Here is a 24,896-nt window from a genome sequence, read left to right as displayed (position 1 = left end):
ATGGTCCCAGATACAGTTTGCACCCATGGGCCGGATGGAAACCTTTGGCGGGCCAGATCCTGGCCCGCAGGCCATATGTTGGACAACCCTGATCTAGACACACTCTGATGGTACAGTCCTTCTTGATCACGGTGGTGATGGAGCTGCATCTATCAGTGCATTGTTGAACATGGTGAATAATTCCTTGCCATTGCTTTATACCAAGCTCAGCTTTTAGCTTGTCCTTGATGTGGACACTGCACTTCCGCGGTGGGAACAGCACCATCTTTTAAATGAAGAACATCTCCTCTGAAACTGCCCACAGTATCAAATCTGTCCGGATACTTTTGTTGCAAATTCTGATGGACTCAATGGGGTCACATTTACCTTGATTGTATCACATGGGCACATTACTAATCTCGTGAACCATCGTGATCTGGAGTTCACTGCATGCTGACAGTTCTGCTACCACTGGACCATTAGTGTCAACAACGTAGAAAACCTGTGGTGACTATGCAGAATTTCCATGTCTGCATGCCAACGTCAGTGCTCCCATGCAGCATATTGGTGAAACATTATATGCAATGAATCTGGCTCTTGTTTGCTGTAGCATAAATTCCCATTTAGCCAGGTATCCTTTAGTATCCGAAGCAGTAAAATATTTGCACTTGCCCAGTATCATCCTTTAGTCGCAGCTTGTGCTTGCCACACTTATTTGGGCATATGGTTCCGATTGTAGTGAAGGCTTCCATCTGTGTTACTGCATCCATGTGGTGCACAACTGTTACCGTGTGGAAGGCTTGTTCACCTTCAGTGCTTTCTTTGAAGACCATGTACTTTCCTACCCCATGGACATGATTGTGTTTCAAGCGGTATTTGGTGAACTCTTTCCTGTTTTCTCCACTAGGTGGTCTTTTTGAGCTGTGGCTTGTGGTGACCTCTGACTGCTTTATCATTGCCAGACCTATGGCACAGTCTTGCCCAGTGCCCCCTTAGACCACATGCCTTGCAGGTATCCCTGAATGCAAACAATTTTTGGGTTGGTGTATCAGATTGCACTTGCTGTGCACCTTGCCCTGTCAAGGTGTCTTGGCTACCTCACCTACGGTTGTGCTGCTCCAAGCGCTTGTATGCACTGCCTACTTGCAGCTATGGTTTCATACTTCTTGCCTTCCCTAAGGAAACTTTTGATATTGTGTCCTTTTTCTTTATCCAACAGATCTTTTCAGAATGTCGTCATTGGGGTTGATGCAATCACTAATTCCATTATCCTTTCAGACAATTCTGTATCTGAAAAATCACAGACTTTCCCTTTCTCACAGCATCTGATCACAAATTGATCGATGGTTTCCTTGGGCTGTTGGCTGTATGCCAGCAGTTCCAGTCGATGGTTCTGAAATTAGCCTTGATTTTCAGTTGGTCTTCTAACATTGTCCACAGTTTTGATGGGTCCTTCCGGTCTCCTTCTGACAGTCCAGAAGTTGTTGATGCGATGGAGTCCTTCGTTGCCAATCACAATTTTTATCTTAATTGCTTGCTTGTCATGCTCTGTGACAGCAAGATCCAAAAAGAATAACTCCGTGTGCTGTTCGCAGAGTTAGAACTCGTGGAGGAGATCTTGAACCTTCCAGTTCATTGATGAGTATTTTGTGATCATGGTGCCAAACTTCTTGTTTACAAGAATGTAATTGTTTTCTTTGTTTAAAAGCTTTCCTTGAAGGATAAAAAAAAGTGCGGGTCTGTTGTTTCAGCAGCATTGGAACTAAAGGCTTGCTCGGTTCTGCAAAAAAAACCGACCCAAGCCCAACAGAACCACATCCGACCCAGCCCGAGTCCTTCCATTTTTTCCCGCGCCCAACCCAATCTGACCATCAGTTAACTTAGCTTCTTTTTTCACTTTCTTGCTGATCTGCACAAACTTAAAATAACTGTAACAAAGCCACCTTTTTAGTCCAAAAATTAAATTAACAGTGAAGCCACTTACCTGTAATAGAGTGTGTCCGACCCAACCCAAGCTCGAATGCCAGACTCAGAAGTGCAACCCAACCCAACCCGAACTCGACACATGTCGTCGAGTCCCGTCGGGTTCAGGTCGGGTAGCAGGCCTTTAATTGAAACTCTACCACACCCTGAGTTCTGTGGCTGCTGCATAAGCTTTCAGTCTGCGACTGGGGAGACTCCGACCATGAAGCATTTTCAGCAGGAAAAGCATGACACGCAATGGTGGTGCCGTACCACAGCCCAGATTCAAATGACCCTCCTTCCATTTTGTGAGCCTGATTCTGCCCAATTTCTGCCTTTTCTGCCAGCTGTGTACACACAGACTACCCCCTTAGTCTACATCACAGTTTCCCAGAGTACCAATTTTTGAGGCTTGTCATCAAATTTGACCTTGTCACACCACCACATTTTGCTCCAATGATCTGTAATGTTTTGCCAAGCTTTATGGTTTTCCATGGGAGAAACTGTCATCCTCGATGTCGCGCTGGAGATCTCTGACCACTCCTAGCAACTCTACATCAATGCTACTCTGTTTGTTCTGCTGCTACCATATTGTGTTATTGATTTTGCAACACAAACATACCAAACAATCTGAGGCTGAATAGTAAGTTGAATGAAGGGTTCTTTGTTACAAAATAGCAGACCTACAGGAGAACTCTGAAATATACGTGCTTACTGTTGATTATCACTACTCCAACTGCTACATCATGTGTTGGCTTACATCACTTCCTGCAATGATGCATGTTAGACTATTTGCATATTCAAAAGTTAAAGAAAAATCACAACAATGCACACTTACAAAACCCTCCCCAAATAATGGTTAAGAAATAAATAATCAATTATATAAGGAAAGGACTAGGTCCAAGTTACAATATTATCTTTTGTAATTATGGTTCTTTCTTTATTTACTTTCTTGTTACCCATTCAGCTTGACGATTGTGTCCAAAGATTGGCATTTTCAAAGAGTTAAAGGAAATATGTTAATATTGAAGTCTACTGATTAATTTGGATTTAGTTTACATATTCTAAGGATCAAAATCTTGTAAAAATTTTACACTTCAATAATTAACAATTGTTGCAAAATCCTTGATATTTGTGTGGGAGGATGAAGAACTAGTGTATTTCTCAAAATAACACAGCATAGACTTATCTTTTGGTTACAGTTTGCCATTTAATAAAAAGAAAGCTCTAGGCGATCTTACTCTGGGTTAACCTCATGCACTGTGTCACATAGTAGAAGGAGATAGTTCTTACCTAAACCCCACACAGTGAAGCATCAATGATACTATCATGGGGATGTGGCAAGCTATACTATCCAATGTGAAGACAAGATAAAAGAGAGGCTGAATCACTGCCTAGCATCCAGTTATAGAAGAGCAGGTCAGTTCACTCCTTTAGCTGAGAATGATGTGCAGTATTGAAATGAACGCTAATGTAGTTAGATTCTTTTGATTTTAGATTTCCAATCCTATATGACAGCAATATTGAATATCTTAAAGATCATTACAATCTATTGTGTGGAAATGTTGAACACTGAGAGCAGCTCAGTTTCTTTCTGAGAAGCTGTTGCATTCTCAGAGATTAGGATATAACGAAGTATTGTAGTACAAATATTGCTACACATAACAGATGTGTAGCTGAAGGTTCTTCAATTGCACCAATCTTATAAAAGCTGCTTCCCCAATGCTGTAATATAATAGCATTTTTTTTTTATCAATCTGAAGTTCATTTGTGCTTGGGCCACCCAGGTCTTATTTAATACCCTGCAGTGCTGCAAATAACATCACATAATATCAACAAGATGTCCTGACCAAGTTTTTATGACACTTACTTGTTAAGCACACATTTTTTGACTACTATGAATGTCATTATGCTTCCAAAATAATGTCTGCACACTTCTGATGCGAAGTGCACTGGCTGCATCTTGGTAAAGGATTAGTGTGCGTGCAAATAACATCTGCCAGAAGTATGCAGAGCTGCAGAGCAGGCGGATCATGACGTCAATCAGAATGCAATGTTGATTTGATACCAGCGCTCCAGCCAATACCGGCTCTTAACCTCACAAATCTGAACATGCTGCATGAAGGATCCTGCCAGCAAACCCCCAACCCCTGCCCACCCCTCCCACCCACCAGTGCTGTTTAAAGTGATCATCAACTACTTACAGGTTAGTTGCTGGTTGATTTCGTCTGGCTGCTCCTACACAATTCAATAAGTTTTTTGTGCTTTCCATAGTTATTTCAAGTTTCAAAGGTCTACAGGGAGTGGTATGGCTGGTGCTGAAATGCTTTGTGCTGACTTCAAAGCTTCTGCACAAACCAAACATGGATGCATAGTAGGTCTTCCCCTTGGAATTGAGCACAACTAGGAGAATGAGAGAAGGTCACGCAGAGCAGGCCAAGCTGCTGGAAAAGGGAGGAGAAAGAGGGGGAGAATGGGTCTCAGCAGGAGGACATATTTGCTCAGGGTGTTCAGGGAGCAATTCTCCTATCTGAACTACAGTGGCAACTAACGTTTGAGACATCTGCACTTCACGAAAGCGGTTGTCATTGAAATATGCCAAATATTGCAGTCGCAACTGCAACCTCAGAGCATTGCAACAGTGGCTGTGAAGATGAGCGTGGCAATGAACTTTTACGTATCTGGCTCCTTCCAGGCTGGAGCTGGAGAAATTAGCAACATCTTGCATTTTACAATGGACTACTGATTGAGGGAGGTCACTGAGGCTCTCTATGCAGGGAGATAACTTCATTTCATTCCCTCTTGCTAGACAGAAGCAGGCGGATAAGCACAAGGGTTTCAATGTTTGCTGGCTTCCCCATGGTGCAGGGTACCATTGACCATACTCATATTGCCTTACATGCACCTCAAGTTAACTCTACCATGTACCTGGACTAAAGGGTTTCCAATCCCTGTAAGGCCACAGGCACTGCATCATGCAGGTCAACGCTCAGTGTCCTGGCAGCAGTCATAAAGCCTTCATTCTGCAGAAGTCCACTGTGCCAGCTTTGTCACAGCAAAGCAAAGGGTGGCTACTGGGTGACAAGGTCTACTGGCTGACAACATGGCTCTTGACTTTGGTGTTCAGCCCACATGTGCACAGCACCATCCAATAAGGTCCATACTGCTACATGAAATGTGATAGAGCAGACTATTGGCATGCTGAAACAACAACATTGCTGGCTGGACTCTCTGGAGGAGGCTTCCATTATTCATCTGAGTGAGTCTAAAGATTTGTGGTGGTCTGCTGCATGCTGCATAACCTCGCCACCATGAGGGAACAGTCCATTCCAATACCTATCAGACGAGAAGCTGAGAAGCAGGAGAAGGAAGAGGAGGAAAAAGAGCCTGTCCTACTGCCCCTAAGAAGTGCTACTACAGTGGCTGCAGCAGGCTGGTGAAGGCTGCTGACTTTCAGTGGAGGAGACTATGGTTGGCCTAGGAGGACAAAGAACAAAGAACAGTACAGCACAGGAACAAGCCATTCGGCCCTCCAAGCCTGCGCCGATCTTGATGCCTGCCTAAACTAAAACCTTCTCCACTTCCGGGGTCCGTATCCCTCTATTCCCATCCTATTCATGTATTTGTCAAGATGCCTCTTAAACGTCGCTATCGTATCTGCTTCCACCACCTCCCCCGGCAACAAGTTCCAGGCACTCACCACCCTCTGTGTAAAGAACTTGCCTCGCACATCCCCTCTAAACTTTGCCCCTCTCACCTTAAACCTATGTCCCCTAGTAACTGACTCTTCCACCCTGGGAAAAAGCTTCTGACTATCCACTCTGTCCATGCTGATAATTAACTTTGTAAACCTCTATCATGTCGCCCCTCCACCTCCGTCATTCCAGTGAAAACAATCTGAGTTTCTCCAACCTCTCGTGATAGCTAATGCACTTCAGACCAGGCAACATCCTGGTAAACCTCTTCTGTACCCTCTCCAAAGCCTCCACGTCCTTCTGGTAGTGTGGCGACCAGAATTGCACGCAATATTCTAAGTGTGGCCTAACTAAAGATCTGTACAGCTGCAGCATGACTTGCCAATTTTTATACTCTATGCCCCGACCGATGAAGGCAAGCATGCCGTATGCCTTCTTGACTACCTTATCCCCCTGCGTTGCCACTTTCAGTGACCTGTGGACCTGTACGCCCAGATCTCTCTGCCTGTCAATACTCCTAAGGGTTCTGCCATTTACTGTATACCTCCCACCTGCATTAGACCTTCCAAAATGCATTACCTCACATTTGTCCGGATTAAACTCCATCTGCCATTTCTCCGCCCAAGTCTCCAACCGATCTATATCCTGCTGTATCCTCTGACAATCCTCATCACTGTCCGCAACTCCACCAACCTTTGTGTTGTCCGCAAACTTACTAATCAGGCCAGCTACATTTTCCTCCAAATCATTTATATATACTACAAAGAGCAAAGGTCCCAGCACTGATCCCTGCGGAACACCACTAGTCACAGCCCTCCATTCAGAAAAGCACCCTTCCACTGCTACCCTCTGTCTTCTATGACTGAGCCAGTTCTGTATCCATCTTGCCAGCTCCCCTCTGATCCCGTGTGACTTCACCTTTTGTACCAGTCTGCCATGAGGGACCTTGTCAAAGGCTTTACTGAAGTCCATATAGATAACATCCACCGCCCTTCCTTCATCAATCATCTTCGTCACTTCCTCAAAAAACTCTATCAGCCTTGAACAATTCTGGAGCTATAAGGCCTGGCTTCAAACTGCATCATCTTGGCATGGAGGGCAGCAGTGTGGTTTCGCTGGCTGACAGGCAACAGCAAGGCCACTGGCAGAGTTTCATTGGTGGGATCATGAATGCTGTCATCCTGAGAGAGGAAAGCAGTTTTGTGCTCCATGGAGTCACTGCCACTCCCACGGGATGGCACTTCAGCAATCCTAGTAATCTGTTGGAGGACAGATTGCTGGACTGCTGTGACATCCTGCAAGCCCCTTCGAGCACTGTTATCCGCAGCCATGATAGTAACTGTCTGAGCTTGCATGGCAGAAAACTGACTTTGCATGATATAATTCTGATCATCCACTGCAGCACTTATACTTTTAGTGGAAGCTGCTTGTGCTGCAATGAAAGCTGACACATCAGCCATCAGATGCTGCATCATTGTTGGGTCTGCAAATCTTTTCATGGAGTTGGCCACCACTTTAATGCTGGAAAGGATAAGCTCCAAGCTCTGCGCATATCTCTGTGCCAGCTGCTCGACTCAACATAGCTAGGTGGTAATGGATGGAAATGGAATTTAATCTTGACATGCTTTATCAGCTTTTATTTACAGAGATACACATTACAAGCAAACACCTCCTAACCCCTCACCACAGTTTGAGCCTGCACAAATGAGTCGCCAGTTAATACCCACCACCTGAATACAATTAAAAACTCAATTACTCCACAGTTAACACCAGTCTCCTCCATGTTCCTTTACATTGAATGCAGGCTTTCTGGCAGACTTCCAAATGCACCATGCATTTCGTTGTGTCTGCCCATCTGCCTTTTTTTGCAGCCTGGCCGATCAAAGTCCTCAGCATAATTTGTGTGCGAACTTATCCTCTCGCAAGGTGGCACCTGTGCTATCCTTGCCCACTGTCCTGGTTGCAGCGCACTTGCGCCCAATATCTCACCAAATGCAGATCCCACCCCAATGTTATCCTCTAAGATACATGCAGTGTCAATATCCGAGCTGGTGGCTACGAGTGTGAAATCAAGTAACAAGATGGCATGTCTTCATCATCACTGTCTTCTTGGTCTTCCTGCAGCCTGGTTAGGATGCAGTTCATGAGTATCTGAAAAGCTCAAGGGTAGGGTTGTGGTGACCGGGGAGGGGAAAGTAAAAAGTGCATGCTTACACCATCTGCGGCTTGTAAGTCAGAAAAAATTATGGGATGAGGGAGAAATGGGACGTGAGAAGGAGGATTAGGTATGAGGATACCATCAACTTTAATGGATTCAGCCCCACTGCTGGCTCCAGCCTCAGCAATGACTCTTCTAATGACCAGCATTGTTTCCTCCATGAGAATCAGAACAAGCAGACACATCTCTCCCCCTCCGGTAGGTTCCTGCTGCCTTCGGTTGTGTGCCATCTTCTCCTGCAAGGGAGAGGGAAGTGTGTCAGTGAGTGTTGTGCAATCTGTTTGGGTGATGTGTCATCATGGTTGAATAGCTGTCAGTGTATGCAAGATATGAGACGCAGGTGTGCGGCTTTCAACAGTGCTAGGTGTGTAAAGGTGAGGTTGAGCATCTGAATGTCAGTTATGAGTCCTGATTCATAGAGATTGTTGATAGGTGAGTGATGAGTCATGGTGAATTGAGCAGTGGCTGAGGCTAATAATACAATGGGTAGGATAATGCATCTGAAGATGCATTCACTGACCTTGACATTCATGTGAGGTCATTAAATTTCTTGCGGCACTGCAGCCAGCTCTTCAGGGCCAAACTCCTGGTATTTACTTCCATGGCTACCTTATTCTTTTTAAACTCAGAAATATTATTTCATTAGATATACAGCACTGAAACAGGCCCTTCAGCCCACCAAGTCTGTGCCGACCAACAACCACCCATTTATACTAATCCTACATTAATCCCATATTCCCTACCAAATCCCCACCATTCTCCAACCACCTACCTACACGAGGGGCAATTTACAATGGCCAATTTACCTATCAACCTGCAAGTCTTTGGCTGTGGGAGGAAACCAGAGCACCCGGCAGAAACCCACGCGGTCACAGGGAGAACTTGCAAACTCCGTACAGGCAGTACCCAGAACTGAACCCAGGTAACGCTGGAGCTGTGAGGCTGCGGTGCTAACCACTGGGTCACCCATTAGAATAAAAAAACCTTATATAGGTTTAAGTGTATTGCTTCAAAACACTTATTTAAGTTTAAGTTTTTAAATCATCAACACTTCACACAACTACATGGAAGATTTTGTGAACGTACAACATGTAGCACATACGCATGAACATATGGAAATGGCAGACAGGAAAAGACCCATTGGTCCATCTATCCTGCCCCATAAATAAATGTCATGCAATAAATACTGAAAAACAACTGCCTGAAATGTTGAGTTAAAAGCACGCTTCAAAGGTAACATCACTCGAACCTTCTGTCCACAGAGAGATTTCATTAAAATTTAATGCACTTAAAACAAATGAACAGACTGCATGATATTCAGATAAGAGATAGCATTTACTTTCCTTGTGAGGGAGGCCTTGATAAAGCCATGGGTAACTATCAATGTCAATAATATATATCATCACCTTCTACACTGTGTTGCATTATAATGATTGCATTTCCGGACAAGAAAGTTCTCAGGAAGAAAAATGTTTGGAATTCGTCCTCCACAGTGGTCTGGCACGCACACAAAAATTATTTCTTTACAAATTCAAACTAATATGCAGGACAAATGGGCTAGAAATTCATCTCAGGCGGTAGTGCAAACTGGCTGGTATTGCCTGGGATGCTTGTTACACATCCCACTCCATATTCAGTTCCATTGACTTCAGTAGAACTCAATATCTGCTGCGGTGCACACCAGGTGACATCACCTGGAGGGAAGGGGGGGGGGGGGGGTGGCATGGTGGGGGTATGGCATAGCGGGGAGTGGCATTGGCGGGACGGGGTGACTTGGAAAGGGTGGACGTCATGGGAAGATCTGGATGGCATGGGAAGAGTGGCATGGGAAGGATGGAATGGCATGGGAACTGTGGGAGGAAGGGGCTGAATTGGAGGGGTGATATGGGAAGGATAGAATGGTTTGGTATGCTGCAATTGGTTAATTATACTGATTTGACTGCAAAAGTTTTGCAGTTCTCTGCTAGTTAAGATTAATCTGCTGGATTCTGCTGTGAGCAACCCAGGAGAAAAGTCATAGGGACCTTAAAAAAAGTATGTTTTTTGTTCCATTTTCTTTGAATACTTTGTTTATTGGTTATAAAAATATTGGAAATGGGAAAAAAAGCTATTTGATTGGTTGGGGCAATTGGAGGCAGAAAACCACCAGCAATATATCCAAGCAAATTTGAGAACCTTACACTTCAAAAATATTTCATTAGCAATGAAGTGCTTTGGGATGTCTTGAGGTTCAGAATGTCACGATATAAATGCAAGTTCATTCTTTTTGAATCTGTGCATTAATGAGGTCGTGTTTCTTTGCTACATTGAGAAACAGTATTTAAATGTAAATTATTTTTATTTTCTGTTTCTTATCTTTTAAAATGGCATCCATATCAAGTATTCCAATTTGTTTTGTCATGTTAATGTAACATATTGCAGAATAAAATGCTATGTTTAATTCAAAAATTCTTTCTTTTTTTTCTTTTCTTTCTTTTGGGCCTCCTTATCTCGAGAGACAATGGATACGCGCCTGGAGGTGGTCAGTGGTTTGTGAAGCAGCGCCTGGAGTGGCTATAAAGGCCAATTCTGGAGTGACAGGCTCTTCCACAGGTGCTGCAGAGAAATTTGTTTGTCGGGGCTGTTGCACAGTTGGCTCTCCCCTTGCGCCTCTGTCTTTTTTCCTGCCAACTACTAAGTCTCTTCGACTCGCCACAATTTAGCCCTGTCTTTATGGCTGCCCGCCAGCTCTGGCGAATGCTGGCAACTGACTCCCACGACTTGTGATCAATGTCACACGATTTCATGTCGCGTTTACAGACGTCTTTATAGCGGAGACATGGACGGCTGGTGGGTCTGATACCAGTGGCGAGCTCGCTGTACAATGTGTCTTTGGGGATCCTGCCATCTTCCATGCGGCTCACATGGCCAAGCCATCTCAAGCGCCGCTGACTCAGTAGTGTGTATAAGCTGGGGGTGTTGGCCGCTTCAAGGACTTCTGTGTTGGAGATATAGTCCTGCCACCTGATGCCAAGTATTCTCCGAAGGCAGCGAAGATGGAATGAATTGAGACGTCGCTCTTGGCTGGCATACGTTGTCTAGGCCTCGCTGCCGTAGAGCAAGGTACTGAGGACACAGGCCTGATACACTCGGACTTTTGTGTTCCGTGTCAGTGCGCCATTTTCCCACACTCTCTTGGCCAGTCTGGACATAGCAGTGGAAGCCTTACCCATGCGCTTGTTGATTTCTGCATCTAGAGACAGGTTACTGGTGATAGTTGAGCCTAGGTAGGTGAGCTCTTGAACCACTTTCAGAGCGTGGTCGCCAATATTGATGGATGGAGCATTTCTGACGTCCTGCCCCATGATGTTCGTTTTCTTGAGGATGATGGTTAGGCCAAATTCATTGCAGGCAGCCGCAAACCTGTCGATGAGACTCTGCAGGCACTCTTCAGTGTGAGATGTTAAAGCAGCATCGTCAGCAAAGAGGAGTTCTCTGATGAGGACTTTCCGTACTTTGGACTTCGCTCTTAGACGGGCAAGGTTGAACAACCTGCCCCCTGATCTTGTGTGGAGGAAAATTCCTTCTTCAGAGGATTTGAACGCATGTGAAAGCAGCAGGGAGAAGAAAATCCCAAAAAGTGTGGGTGCGAGAACACAGCCCTGTTTCACACCACTCAGGATAGGAAAGGGCTCTGATGAGGAGCCACCATGTTGAATTATGCCTTTCATATTGTCATGGAATGAGGTGATGATACTTAGTAGCTTTGGTGGACATCCGATCTTTTCTAGTAGTCTGAAGAGACCACGTCTGCTGACGAGGTCAAAGGCTTTGGTGAGATCAATGAAAGCAATGGAGAGGGGCATCTGTTGTTCACGGCATTTCTCCTGTATCTGACGAAGGGAGAACAGCATGTCAATGGTCGATCTCTCTGCACGAAAGCCACACTGTGCCTCAGGGTAGACACGCTCGGCCAGCTTCTGGAGCCTGTTCAGAGCGACTTGAGCAAAGACTTTCCCCACTATGCTGAGCAGGGAGATTCCACGGTAGTTGTTGCAGTCACCGCAGTCACCTTTGTTTTTATAGATGGTGATGATATTGGCATCGCGCATGTCCTGGGGTACTGCTCCCTCGTCCCAGCACAGGCATAGCAGTTCATGTAGTGCTGAGAGTATAGCAGGCTTGGCACTCTTGATTATTTCAGGGGTAATGCTGTCCTTCCCAGGGGCTTTTCCGCTGGCTAGAGAATCAATGGCATCACTGAGTTCCGATTTGGTTGGCTGTATGTCCAGCTCATCCATGACTGGTAGAGGCTGGGCTGCATTGAGGGCAGTCTCAGTGACAGCATTCTCCCTGGAGTACAGTTCTAGGTAGTGCTCAACCCAGCGGTCCATCTGTTTGCGTTGGTCAGTGATTATGTCCCCCGATTTAGATTTGAGGGGGGCGATCTTCTTGATGGTTGGCCCAAGAGCTCTCTTCATGCCATCATACATCCTCTGATGTTTCCGGTGTCTGAGGCCAGCTGAATATGACTGCATAGGTGTTGCCAGTAGTCGTTTGCGCAACGCCTAGCTGTTCTTTGTGCAGTACTTCTGGCTGCTTTAAGTGCTGCGGATGTTAAATCGCTGGGGGCTTTCTTGTAGTTCAACAGTGCAATGCGCTTAGCGGCTATGACAGGTTCCAGCTCTTCATTATGAGATTGAAACCAGTCTGCATTTCTCTTCGCACTTTTGCCGTAGGTGGTCAAAGCTGACTCATAGATGGCGTCTCTGATGTGGGCCCACTTGATCTCAGCATCCCCTGTGGGAGTGTTTTGAAGGGCTGTTACAAGTGAATTTAGAAATTTTTGTAACAGCTGTGGGTGAGAAATTCTGCTCGTGTTGATGCGCGGGCAGCCCTTCTGCTTGGAATGATGCAACTTCTTTGGTCTGAGTCTAACCTTGCTGCACACCAGGGAGTGGTCGGTGTCGCAGTCCGCACTGTGGAAGCTGCGTGTGATTTGAACACTGTTTAAGGCGGCTCGCCTTGTGACAAAAAATATACTTTTGATATATCAGAATATACAAACTTCACAGATGCTGGGTAGATTATTTGTATTGCAGTATTTTCAAAGAGATAGATCTGCTTTAGAACTTATTTAATTGTTTTGGTTTAAATATAAAGGAAGACTTCAAAGGGAATTGGACAGATGTAGAACATAGAACATTACAGCGCAGTACAGGCCCTTCAGCCCTCGATGTTGCGCCGACCTGTGAAACCACCTGACCTACACTATTCCATTTTCATCCATATGTCTATCCAATGACCACTTAAATGCCCTTAAAGTTGGCGAGTCTACTACTGTTGCAGGCAGGGCGTTCCACGCCCCTACTACTCTCTGTGTAAAGAAACTACCTCTGACATCTGTCCTATATCTATCACCCCTCAACTTAAAGCTATGTCCCCTCGTGTTTGCCATCACCATCCGAGGAAAAAGGCTCTCACTATCCACCCTGTCCAACCCTCTGATTATCTTATATGTCTCTATTAAGTCACCTCTTCTCCTCCTTCTCTCTAACGAAAACAACTTCAAGTCCCTCGGCCTTTCCTCGTAAGACCTTCCCTCCATACCAGGCAACATCCTAGTAAATCTCCTCTGCACCTTTTCCAAAGCTTCCACATCCTTCCTATAATGCGGTGACCAGAACTGCACGCAATACTCCAGGTGCGGCCGCACCAGAGTTCTGTACAGCTGCTGCATGACCTCGTGGCTCCTAAACTCGATCCCCCTACTAATAAAAGCTAACACACCATATGCCTTCTTAACAGCTCTATTAACCTGGGTGGCAACTTTCAGGGATTTATGTACCTGGACACCAAGATCTCTCTGCTCATCTACACTACCAAGAATCTTCCCATTAGCCCAGTATTCTGCAATCCTGTTACTCCTTCCGAAGTGAATCACCTCACACTTTTCCGCATTAAACTCCATTTGCCATCTCTCAGCCCAGCTCTGCAGCCTATCTATGTCCCTCTGTAACCTACAACATCCTTCGGCACTATCCACAACTCCACCGACCTTTGTGTCATCCGCAAATTCACTAACCCACCCTTCTACACCCTCATCCAGGTCATTTATAAAAATGACAAACAGCAGTGGCCCCAAAACAGATCCTTGCGGTACACCACTTGAAACTATACTCCAGGATGAACATTTACCATCAACCACCACCCTCTGTCTTCTTTCAGCTAGCCAATTTCTGATCCAAAGCACTAATTCACCTTCAATCCCATACTTCTGTATTTTCTGCAATAGCCTACCGTGGGGAACTTTATCAAACGCCTTACTGAAATCCATATAGACCACATCCACGGCTTTACCCTCATCCACCTGTTTGGTCACCTTGTCAAAAAACTCAATAAGGTTTGTGAGGCACGACCTACCCTTCACAAAACCGTGCTGACTATCTCTAATGAACTTATTCTTTTCAAGATGATTATAAATCCTATCTCTTATAACCTTTTCCAACATTTTACCCACAACCGAAGTAAGGCTCACAGGTCTATAATTACCAGGGCTGTCTCTACTCCCCTTCTTGAACAAGGGGACAACATTTGCTATCCTCCAGTCTTCCGGCACTATTCCTGTCGACAATGACGACATAAAAATCAAGGACAAAGGCTCTGCAATCTCCTCCCTGGCTTCCCAGAGAATCCTAGGATAAATCCCATCTGGCCCAGGGGACTTATCTATTTTCACACTTTCCAAAATTGCTAACACCTCCTCCTTGTGAACCTCAATCCCATCTAGCCTAGTAGTCTGTATCTCAGTATTCTCCTCGACAACATTTTCTTTCTCCACTGTAAATACTGACGAAAAATATTCATTTAACACTTCCCCTATCTCCTCCGATTCCACACACAACTTCCCACTACTATCCTTGATTGGCCCTAACCTATCTCTAGTCATTCTTTTATTCCTGATATACCTATAGAAAGCCTTAGGGTTTTCTTTGATCCTATCCGCCAATGACTTCTCGTGTCCTCTCCTTGCTCTTCTTATCTCTCCCTTTAGATCCTTCCTGGCTAGCTTGTAACTCTCAAGCGCCCTAACTGAGCCTTCACGTCTCATCCTAACATAAGCCTTCTTCTTCCTCTTGACAAGCTCTTCAACTTCTTTAGTAAACCACGGCTCCCTCGCTCGACAACATCCTCCCTGCCTGACAAGTACATACTTATCAAGGACACGCAGTAGCTGCTCCTTGAATAAGCTCCACATTTCGATTGTGCCCATCCCCTGCAGTTTCCTTCCCCATCCTATGCATCCTAAATCTTGCCCAATCGCATCATAATTTCCTTTCCCCCAGCTATAATTCTTGCCCTGCTGTATATGCCTGTCCCTGCCCATCGCTAAGGTAAACCTAACCGAATTGTGATCACTATCACCAAAGTGCTCACCAACTTCTAAATCTAACACCTGGCCGGGTTCATTACCCAGTACCAAATCCAATGTGGCATCGCCCCTGGTTGGCCTGTCTACATACTGTGTCAGAAAACCCTCCTGCACACACTGGACAAAAACAGACCCATCTAAAGTACTCGAACTATAGTATTTCCAGTCAATATTTGGAAAGTTAAAGTCCCCCATAACAACTACCCTGTTACTCTCGCTCCTGTCAAGAATCATCTTTGCTATCCTTTCCTCTACATCTCTGGAACTATTTGGAGGTCTATAGAAAACTCCCAACAGGGTGACCTCTCCTCTCCTGTTTCTAACCTCGGCCCACACTACCTCAGTAGACGAGTCCTCAAATGTCCTTTCTGCCGCTGTAATACTTTCCTTGATTAACAATGCCACACCCCCCCCCCCTCTTTTACCATCTTCTCTGTTCTTAGTGAAACATCTAAATCCCGGAACCCGCAACATCCATTCCTGTCCCTGCTCTACCCATGTCTCTGAAATGGCCACAACATCGAGATCCCAGGTACCAACCCATGCTGCAAGCTCACCCACCTTATTCCGGATGCTCCTGGCGTTGAAGTAGACACATTTTAAACCAAGCTCTTGCTTGCCAGTGCTCTCTTGTGTCCTTATAACCTTATCCCTGACCTCACTACTCTCAACATCCTGCACACTAGAACTACAATTTAGGTTCCCATCCCCCTGCTGAATTAGTTTAAACCCCCCCGAAGAGCACTAGCAAATCTCCCCCCCAGGATATTGGTACCCCTCTGGTTCAGGTGAAGACCATCCTGTTTGTAGAGGTCCCACCTACCCCAGAAAGAGCCCCAATTATCCAGGAAACCAAAACCCTCCCTCCTACACCATCCCTGCAGCCACGTGTTCAACTCCTCTCTCTCCCTATTCCTCACTTCGCTAGCACGTGGCACGGGCAACAACCCAGAGATAAGAACTCTGTTTGTTCTCGCTCTAAGCTTCCACCCTAGCTCCCTGAATTTCTGCCGTAAATCCCCATCTGTCTTCCTACCTATGTCGTTGGTGCCTATGTGTACCACGACTTGGGGCTGCTCCCCCTCCCCCTTGAGGATCCCAAAAACACGATCCGAGACATCACGTACCCTGGCACCTGGGAGGCAACACACCAACCGTGAGTCTCTCTCGTTCCCACAAAACCTCCTATCTGTTCCCCTAACTATGGAGTCCCCAATGACTAATGTCCTGTGTATTGGATGTCGACAGGATGCACATCTAAGTCACAATTTTACTAATGATATCATTAAGTTCATTTGTACCTATGTGAGGTGTTTGTAATCTTTTCAGAGGAAACATTTCTGTCTGACTCAACGTTGTTGCCCTACTGTTTCACATGCTGCTGAAGCCCTACCCATTTCTACTTGTATTACAAAAATGATGTAACAGAATGTATTGAAACAATGCTGGATTTATAAGTAATTATTAATCACAACTCTGGCACTTGCAAGATCCATTGCCTAAATACACTGGAGAAGGCATGGAATTTCAGATAAGTATGTATTGAAATTAGGTTTGCTCCATAGTTTACGCAGTGCATGGCAATACAAATCTGAAATGAGAGTATTCATTAAACAGAAAACAAATAGGTTCAACATAATATGTAGTGTCAACATTCTTAAGCTTTCCCTATTTGTTTTTGAGTGACTCTATTTAGTTGTGTAAATAATGTCTGTTCTTTCCCTGACTAAATATTTCAACTTTTGCTGACAGTCTAATCTGCATCTGATAAACAATACACCCTGGCAAGTCACTGATAAAAGCAGTAAAAGTCAGCATTATAATATCAGGGATGAAAAAATCTGAACTATAAACTAAAACAGCTAGATTAGCAAATGAATACATTCCCGGTCATACTAATCTTCCTGCCTCTGTTTATCTCTGCTGGCTTCTAATTACTCAAAAGACCCAGTTTATTTAGTATTGAACACTCCGTTTGCATAAGAAATGCATTAATGAAAAGATGGAAGTCTGGACTTAAAAAGAATTCTGAAATCCTGAGAACTATTGATTAAAAAATGGGTAAGAAATGTTTTAAAATTTAAGATATTAAATCACTAGAGGAAAGGTATGTTTAATAACGTGTATTCTCTTGCTTTTAATTCACAATTCACCAGGATGGTGAAATTAGGGCTCAGACTAGGTGGTGAAAGAATGCATGGATTATGAAGCAAATATTTCTTACCGGATCATGAACAACCTTTTTCATTACACACTATCTAACTTGTTTAAACTTGGAAATTATTGCTTGTGTGCTGTTGAGGAGTTACCTTTGAGTTTTGTGACCATTCACTGAGAAGGAAGAAGCACTAATCTTCTTAATCAGCTGTGAACTGCAATTACAAGGCCTTCAAACAGCTAAACTAATAGTGTGAAGGCCATGTCCAGTTGTTTACTTAGTAGATTTATTGTAGAATTGGGATTCACTGAGTGAGCAAAGCCCTTACTGGGAGGAGTCAGTAAGTGAAAGCATTCATTTTATGGGACTGATGTCACTGCTTTCTACTCAGCAGCACCTAAGGCACCAAGCCTAGGGGAAAATGGTAGAAAGTAGACAGTTCCAGTCAGCAACTGCAGCAAGGATATAGCTGACAGATGATGGGCCCTCATATTCCACAGTCCAAGGATTTCTACATTCATCAATCAAGATCAATGGTGAGGTTCTGGAAAAGGTGAACCATTTTCCATATCTGGAGAAAAGGCAGACAGAGACGACAAGGTTCATCATTGCCTCCAATGAGTTAACTTCGGCTGACTGAGGAAGAGAGTATTTGAGGTTCAGGATCTTAAACCCGAGACTAAGATCACGGTTTACTGGGCAGCAGTGATCACTACGCTCCTATAAGCTTCAGAGACGGACAACTTGCAGCAGGCACTTCAAAGCACTGGAGTAATACCCCAGCGGTGCCTCCTCGAGATCCTCCAAATCTGGTGGCAAGAAAGGCGGTCCAACAGCAGTGTCCTCTCCCAAGGCAATCTGCCCAGCATTGGGGCGTTAATCACCCAACACCAGCTCTGCTGGGCATGACATGTCATTCGCATACCTGACACCAGGCTCCCAGAGCAGCTGTTCTACTCAGAACTTGATTGTGGTAGAAGACTCCGAGGAGGACAATGGAAACGCTTTAGAGATGTCCTCAAAGAATCCCTGAAGAGATCAAACATCCCCATCTACTCGTGGGCATCCCTGGCTCGTGATCATCCGAGATGGAGAAAGCTCATTCGGGAAGGCATTGTACACCTTGAGGGACTCCGTTGGGAACATGTGGAGGTGAAATCGAGGCATCGGAGGAGCAATAAATCTCCAGACTACTCATCTACCTGACCCTTCAAGCAGCACCTGCCCCTCATGTAGCACAGTCTGCAGATCATGCCTTGGACTTATCAGTCCTCTCAGAACCCATCAAAACAGAGTGGGAGCAAGTTATCCTTGATCCTTAGGGATTGCCTAAGAAGAAGAAGGGCAGGCTGTCAGTGAATCCCTGCAGACAGCCAGCATGTATACTGCTACTATTATGGAATCAGTTACAGGAGGTGTTTAGGTATTAAAAGTAATGCACAATCCACTGGCATAAAGTGGGGAAACTGAGGCAAAATGCATTGACATGATTCATGCATTACACAATCAATTAATATATTAAAGATCTTACATTTGCTTTTACAAATTCCATGTCCACATTTATAATGGAAACTGACCATGTCACAGCACCATCACCGAAATGATTGCTGGGTAATAAATTTACACAGTGTCCATTATAAATGTGAACATAGGAATTTATAACAGAACTATCAAATAAGGACACAAGGTGTAACTTTAAAATAGGGATTGAATAATGTCTGCATATCCAGTTCCAATTACCCACACCCTCTAACCCCTCTTCATCTGAAGACCACACTTGGGGCAGTATTTTGCCAGGATTATCAGCATCCAGACAATCAGCTCAATTCTGAGTCACGAAGCTGGAAGTGGCCGTGGCGGGACATTGGTCATGATCTTTTCTAAGACGACCAATTAAGATGCCGCCTCCAGTAGCCCCATCCAATTAAGGACAGTGGGCGGGCAAGGGAATGGGCATGCCGAATCAGAGGGCCCACAGCGATGTCGATCAGTGGTGCCACCAGGAGAGATGGGTGCTCCTAAGGCAAGTAGGAGACTGTGTGGGTGCCTTGAGATGGAGGCACACTCTGAAGAATTATTAAAACTGTAAAAAATAAGTGTGGCCACAGCTGTGAGGCCATCATTGTGGAGGGGGAACTCCTCCAGAGTATGGCCTGCGGCAGCAGCTGTGACCCTCTGGCACTGACGGCTCGGGGGTGGTGTTGGGGTGATTAAAGGAGGCCTCATTGCCGCCTCCAATCTGACAGGCTTTGGCCTCAGCAGATGGCCCGTCTGCCATCAGGAGGAACTCGGGAGCATCACCAATTTGCCCCCAAGTGGACACTTAATTGGGCCTAATTCGCAACCTGCTGCTGCCAAGTGGGCAGCCGAGCTGGTCAGACCCCGCCTCCAACAAGATGACTCAGAGATGGGATTATGTCGGGGAGCCATCCTGACATGAGATTCTCTAATAATTCTCCAAAACTGTCTCCGCAGGACGGGGAAAATTCGGCACTTGGTTTTGACTCCCTGGGGTTGATTTCACTTTCTTCACCTGGCCCTTATCAAAGTAACAAATTCCATCCTATGTGACTGTGACTGTCGTAAACTATCCCTCCTTGTCCCTTCTTGACCTGTCTGCAATATTTGACATGTTTGACCACACCATCTGCCTCTAGTTGGATGGGATTGTAGTCGCTTGTTTCCATTCTCACTTGACCAGCCAGAGAATTGTTTGAAATCTCTAATGGCTTCTCTTCCAACTCCTGTACCGTTACCTCTGGAGTCCACTAAGATCTATCCTTCACCACCCCTCCTCCCCTCCACCTCTTATTTCTCATCTACATGCTGCCCGTTGGCAATATCAGGTTCCTTCTATATGCTTCTTTTTTATTCATTCCTGGGATGTGGACATCGCTTAGGCCAGCAGTTATTGCCCAATCCTAATTGCCCTTGAGAAAGTGGTTGTGAGCTGACTCTTGAACCGCTGCAGTCCATGTGGGGTAGGTACACCTACAGTGTTGTTAGGAAGGGTGTTCCAGGATTTAGACCCAGCAACAGTGAAGGAACGGCGACATAGTTCCCAGTCAGGATGGTGTGTGGCTTGGAGCGGAACTTGCAGGTGATAGTGTTCCCAAGCAGCTGCTGCCCTTGTTCTTCTAGGTGGCAAAGGTCACGGGTTTGGAAGGTACTGTCTAAGGAGCCTTGGTGAGTAGCTGCAGTACATCTTGTCGATGGGACACACTGCTGCCACTGTGCATCGGTGGTGGAGGGAGTGAATGTTTGTGGAAGGGGTGCCAATCAAGCAGGCTGCTTTGTCCTGGATGGTGTCGAGCTTCTTGAGTGTTGTTGGAACTGCACCCATCCAGGCAAGTGGAGAATATTCCAACACACTCCTGATTTGTGCTTTGTAGATGGTGGACAGACTTTGGGAGTCAGGAGGTGAGTTATTCGCTGCAGGATTCCTAGCCTCTGACCTGTTCTTGTAACCATGATGTTTATATGGCTACGCCAGTTCAGTTTCTGGCCAATGGTAACCCCCAGGATGTTGATAGTGTGGGATTCAGCAATCGTAATGCCATTGAATGTCAAGGGGAGATGGTTTGATTCTCTCTTGTTGGAGATGGTCATTGCCTGTCACGTGTGTGGCACAAATGTTATTTGCCACTTCTCAGCCCAAGCCTGAATATTGTCCAGGTCTTGCTGCATTTCTACACAGTCTGCTTCAGTATCTGAGGAGTTGCGACTAATGCTGAACATTGTGCAATCATCAGCAAACATCCCCACTTCTGACCTTATGATTGTAGGAAGGTGATTGATGAAACAGTTGAAGATGGTTGGGCCTAGGACACTACCTTGAGGAACTCCTGCAGCGATGTCCTGGAGCTCAGATGATTGACCTCCAACAACCACAACCATCTTCCTTTGCGTTAGGTACGACTCCAACCAGTGGAGAGTTTTCCCCCTGATTCCCATTGACTCTCGTTTTGCTAGGGCTCCTTGATGCCATACTCGGTCAATGATGTCAAGGGCAGTCATTCTCACCTTGATGTCAAGGGCAGTCATTCTCACCTCACTTCTTGAGTTCAGCTCTTTTGTCCATGTTTGAACCAAGGCTGTACTGAGGTCAGGAGCTCAGTGGCCCTGGCGGAACCCAAGCTGAGTGTGAGTAAGCAGGTTATTGCTAAGCAAGTGCCACTTGATAGCACTGTCGATGACACCTTCCATCACTTTACTGATGATTGAGAGTAGACTGATGGGACAGTAATTGGCTGGGTTGGACTTGTCCTGCTTTTTGTGTACAGGACATACCTGGGCAATTTTCCATATTGTCGGGCAGATGGCAGTGTTGTAGTTGTATTGGAACAGCTTGGCTCAGGGTGCGGCAAGTTCTGGAGCACAGGTCTTCAGTACTATCACTCAGCTCTACCTCACCACCATTTCTTCCGATCCCTCCACTGTCTCTAATTTGTCACATTACTATCTGTCATGCAGTACCAAATGAGCAGAAATTTCTTCCAAATATATATTGGGAAGACCAAAGCCATTGGTGTCTGTCCCTGCCACAAACTCTGTTCCCTAGCCAACAACTCCAATCAAATCCCTGACTACCAGCTGAGGCTGAACCAGACTGTTCACAGCCTTGGTGTCGTAATTGGCCCCGAGATGAGTTTCTGATCACATATCCGCTCCATCACCAAGGCCACCTATTTCCACCTCCATAACATTGCCCATGCCTTTGTTATCTCTAGACTTGACTATTCCAATGCAGTTCCTGGTCGGTCGCCCATTTTCCACCCTTTATAAACCTGAGCTCATCCAAAACTTTGCTGTTTATATCCTAACTTGCACCAAGTCCTATTTACCCCTCACCCCTGTAGTCACTGATCTACATTGGCTCTTGATTGAGCAATGCCTCGATGTTAAAATTCTCATCCTTGTTTTGAAATCAGTCCATGGCCTCACCACTCCCTATCCTTGTAACCTCCTCCAGCCCTGCAACTGTCAGAGATATCTGCAATCCTCCAATTCAGTCCTCTTGCGCATCCCCAATTTTAATTGCTCCACCATTGGCAGCCATGCCTTCAGCTGCCTAGGCCCTAAGCTCTGGTGTTCCTTCCCTAAACCTCTCCACCTCTCTAGCCCTCTCTCCTCTTTAAGGTGTTCCTTAAAACATACCTCTTTGACCAAGCTTTTAGTCATCTTCCCCAATATCTCCTTACGTAGTTCAGTGTCCTCCAGTGAAGTGCCTTGGGACATTTTACTAGTGTAAAGGCACTATACAAATGCAAGATGTTGTTGTTAACAGGGCAGTAACGGTCTCAAAATGGTGTTGGTATCCTACCACTCCATTAACATTGGTGATGTGACTGGCTTCATTTAAAAAGCGGCCTACTGCCAGGTGTCCAAAGCGCCTACCAGTTTAATGCGATAAGTCCCTTTTAATATGGAAATCAAGATCTTATGATGCAATTAGAATCCTGATTGGCATTATTGTTTGGATGTGGTTGGAGTGTACACACTCTGATCAGTTCAATTGGTTGTGGAGCCGAAGAGCCTCTTCAAAGTCTAGAATTAATTTGGTGGGCCCCAGGACTCGCACCCTCCAGCAATACACTGCCTCTCAACTTACCTTATTGGCGGCCATCCCTGCCTGATTTTGGAGGCTCGATCTGGAAAGTTACATTGGGATGGTTGTTTGGTACTCCATAGCTTTCCTGCCAAATTTAAATTGCAGGGCCCTCTTCACCACGGGCTGAGCAGCCAGCCAAAGTCAAAATTGACCCTGCCTGTGTGCAATGCCTTGAGAAATTAACTGTTACATCAAGAAATTTTATGCACTAAAGTGCTGACTCAGATTTAGCACCCGATTTGTGCAAAAAGAACATATGACGTGTAGTGCGGATGTCAGCTTAGCTCAGTTGGTAGCTCTCTAGCATTTGAGTCTGGTTGTGGGTGCTGCAGCTGATCCCTCATCATATTTACAGCAATTGACGATGAGACTATCAGCTTTCAGCTGTTTCCATTTATGCAATGTTAACTTCAATGGGAATTACTGAAGTTGACTGAAGAAAATCAAAACAAGCACAAAAGACATTTGGCAGTAATTTCCACAGGGAATCCTCCCAATATCTCATCGTAACTTTGGCCAAAGATCAGCGCTGATGCTGGAGAAACATAAATGGCCACTTTCACCAATTCTCCTGGTTTTTTGTTGCTCTTCCAAAGTTATGGCCCGAGATGGGGAACTGCTATGAAAATTCTATTCTGTATTGTCTGGACCCATTGGTATGCTCTGCATCAAGTCCTGCTACTTGGGTCTGATTGAAGAACATTGTCTTTGCAGACTAAAGTTTAATAGGAAGGCTGTGACTGATCTGTGCCATTTCCTACAGGAGGATCCCCTGTATCTAGATCAAGATTCCACTCCATTGCAGCACAGCGCAGAAGTTCCTGTCAGTGTAAAGCATTATGGTGGCAACAATTGTGTGATATTGTCTGGCAATTTCAGAGAATTGGCTGATACCCACCCACTATTTGCTTGTTATGAATTTGCTGCAGGGCTTTTGAGTTGGCAGAGTGCTGTATCACACAGACTAATTGTTAGGCTTGTTCTGCATGTAAACAGAGGATTACAGCTCATTAAGAGGAAGTCCACAGAATTGCTGTTTTCGCACCTGCAAACATGATAATCCTACCCATGGGCGTTAAGGCTCAGGCAGATGCTTGCATGCCAGGAATCTGAAGGCAACTGCAGCAGTGTCCATTAGTTCAGCAGTTAGAAGGTACAATCTTCTGAGAATTGCTTTCAATTCTCCCCTTTATTGGAGGATAATTAACAGAAGGAATGTCAGATGGAACCAGAGATGTAGTGTCCACGTCAGCAGCACTGCTTCCCATCCCATCTGGTGCACCAGACACAGGCAACTTGCAATGAGTGAGCAGTACTGCCTTTGAAGGTTCAGGTTTAGTTACCATTCTTGAAAATGTCCTGCAACCACTTCTAGGATGCCACAGGGGCAATTTGCTGAAAACCGTATATACAAAGAAAGTCAGAGATACATTATTCAGTAGGGCCAACAATCTTATCTTTTTCGTCACTGAACAACAACAGAATTCTCACGTTTTAGCCCACAAAACTGAAAACAGTAAAATTGCATATTATCGAGCAGGCAAAAATTGTCCTATCAATCTTTAAGGCTTGCTTTTAAAACTCTCCCACCCTGCCTGGTGGGAACAGCATGAATGTGTTAGGGTTTGAGATGGTGGGGATTCATGCCACTTTCCCGACTTGTTCCTGTTCCCTCCCACCTCCATATTAATTTGCCTGAAGGCCACTCGTCCCAGAACAGCAGGTTCCTGATATAAGGCCAAATGGCGTCCTGCATTCCATTTTAGCTGTGGGCCTGGCTATGTGCCACATATTCTTGAGCCTGTCAGTGAAAACTGACAGCAGGCAGGACCCTGGACACAGGAGACCGAGCTAAGTTCAAC

The sequence above is a fragment of the Heterodontus francisci genome, chromosome 4 (assembly GCF_036365525.1).
Source record: "Heterodontus francisci isolate sHetFra1 chromosome 4, sHetFra1.hap1, whole genome shotgun sequence".
Lineage (NCBI taxonomy): Eukaryota > Metazoa > Chordata > Chondrichthyes > Heterodontiformes > Heterodontidae > Heterodontus > Heterodontus francisci.
The sequence above is the reverse complement of the archived record's forward strand: the minus strand, read 5'-3'. Positions refer to the sequence as shown.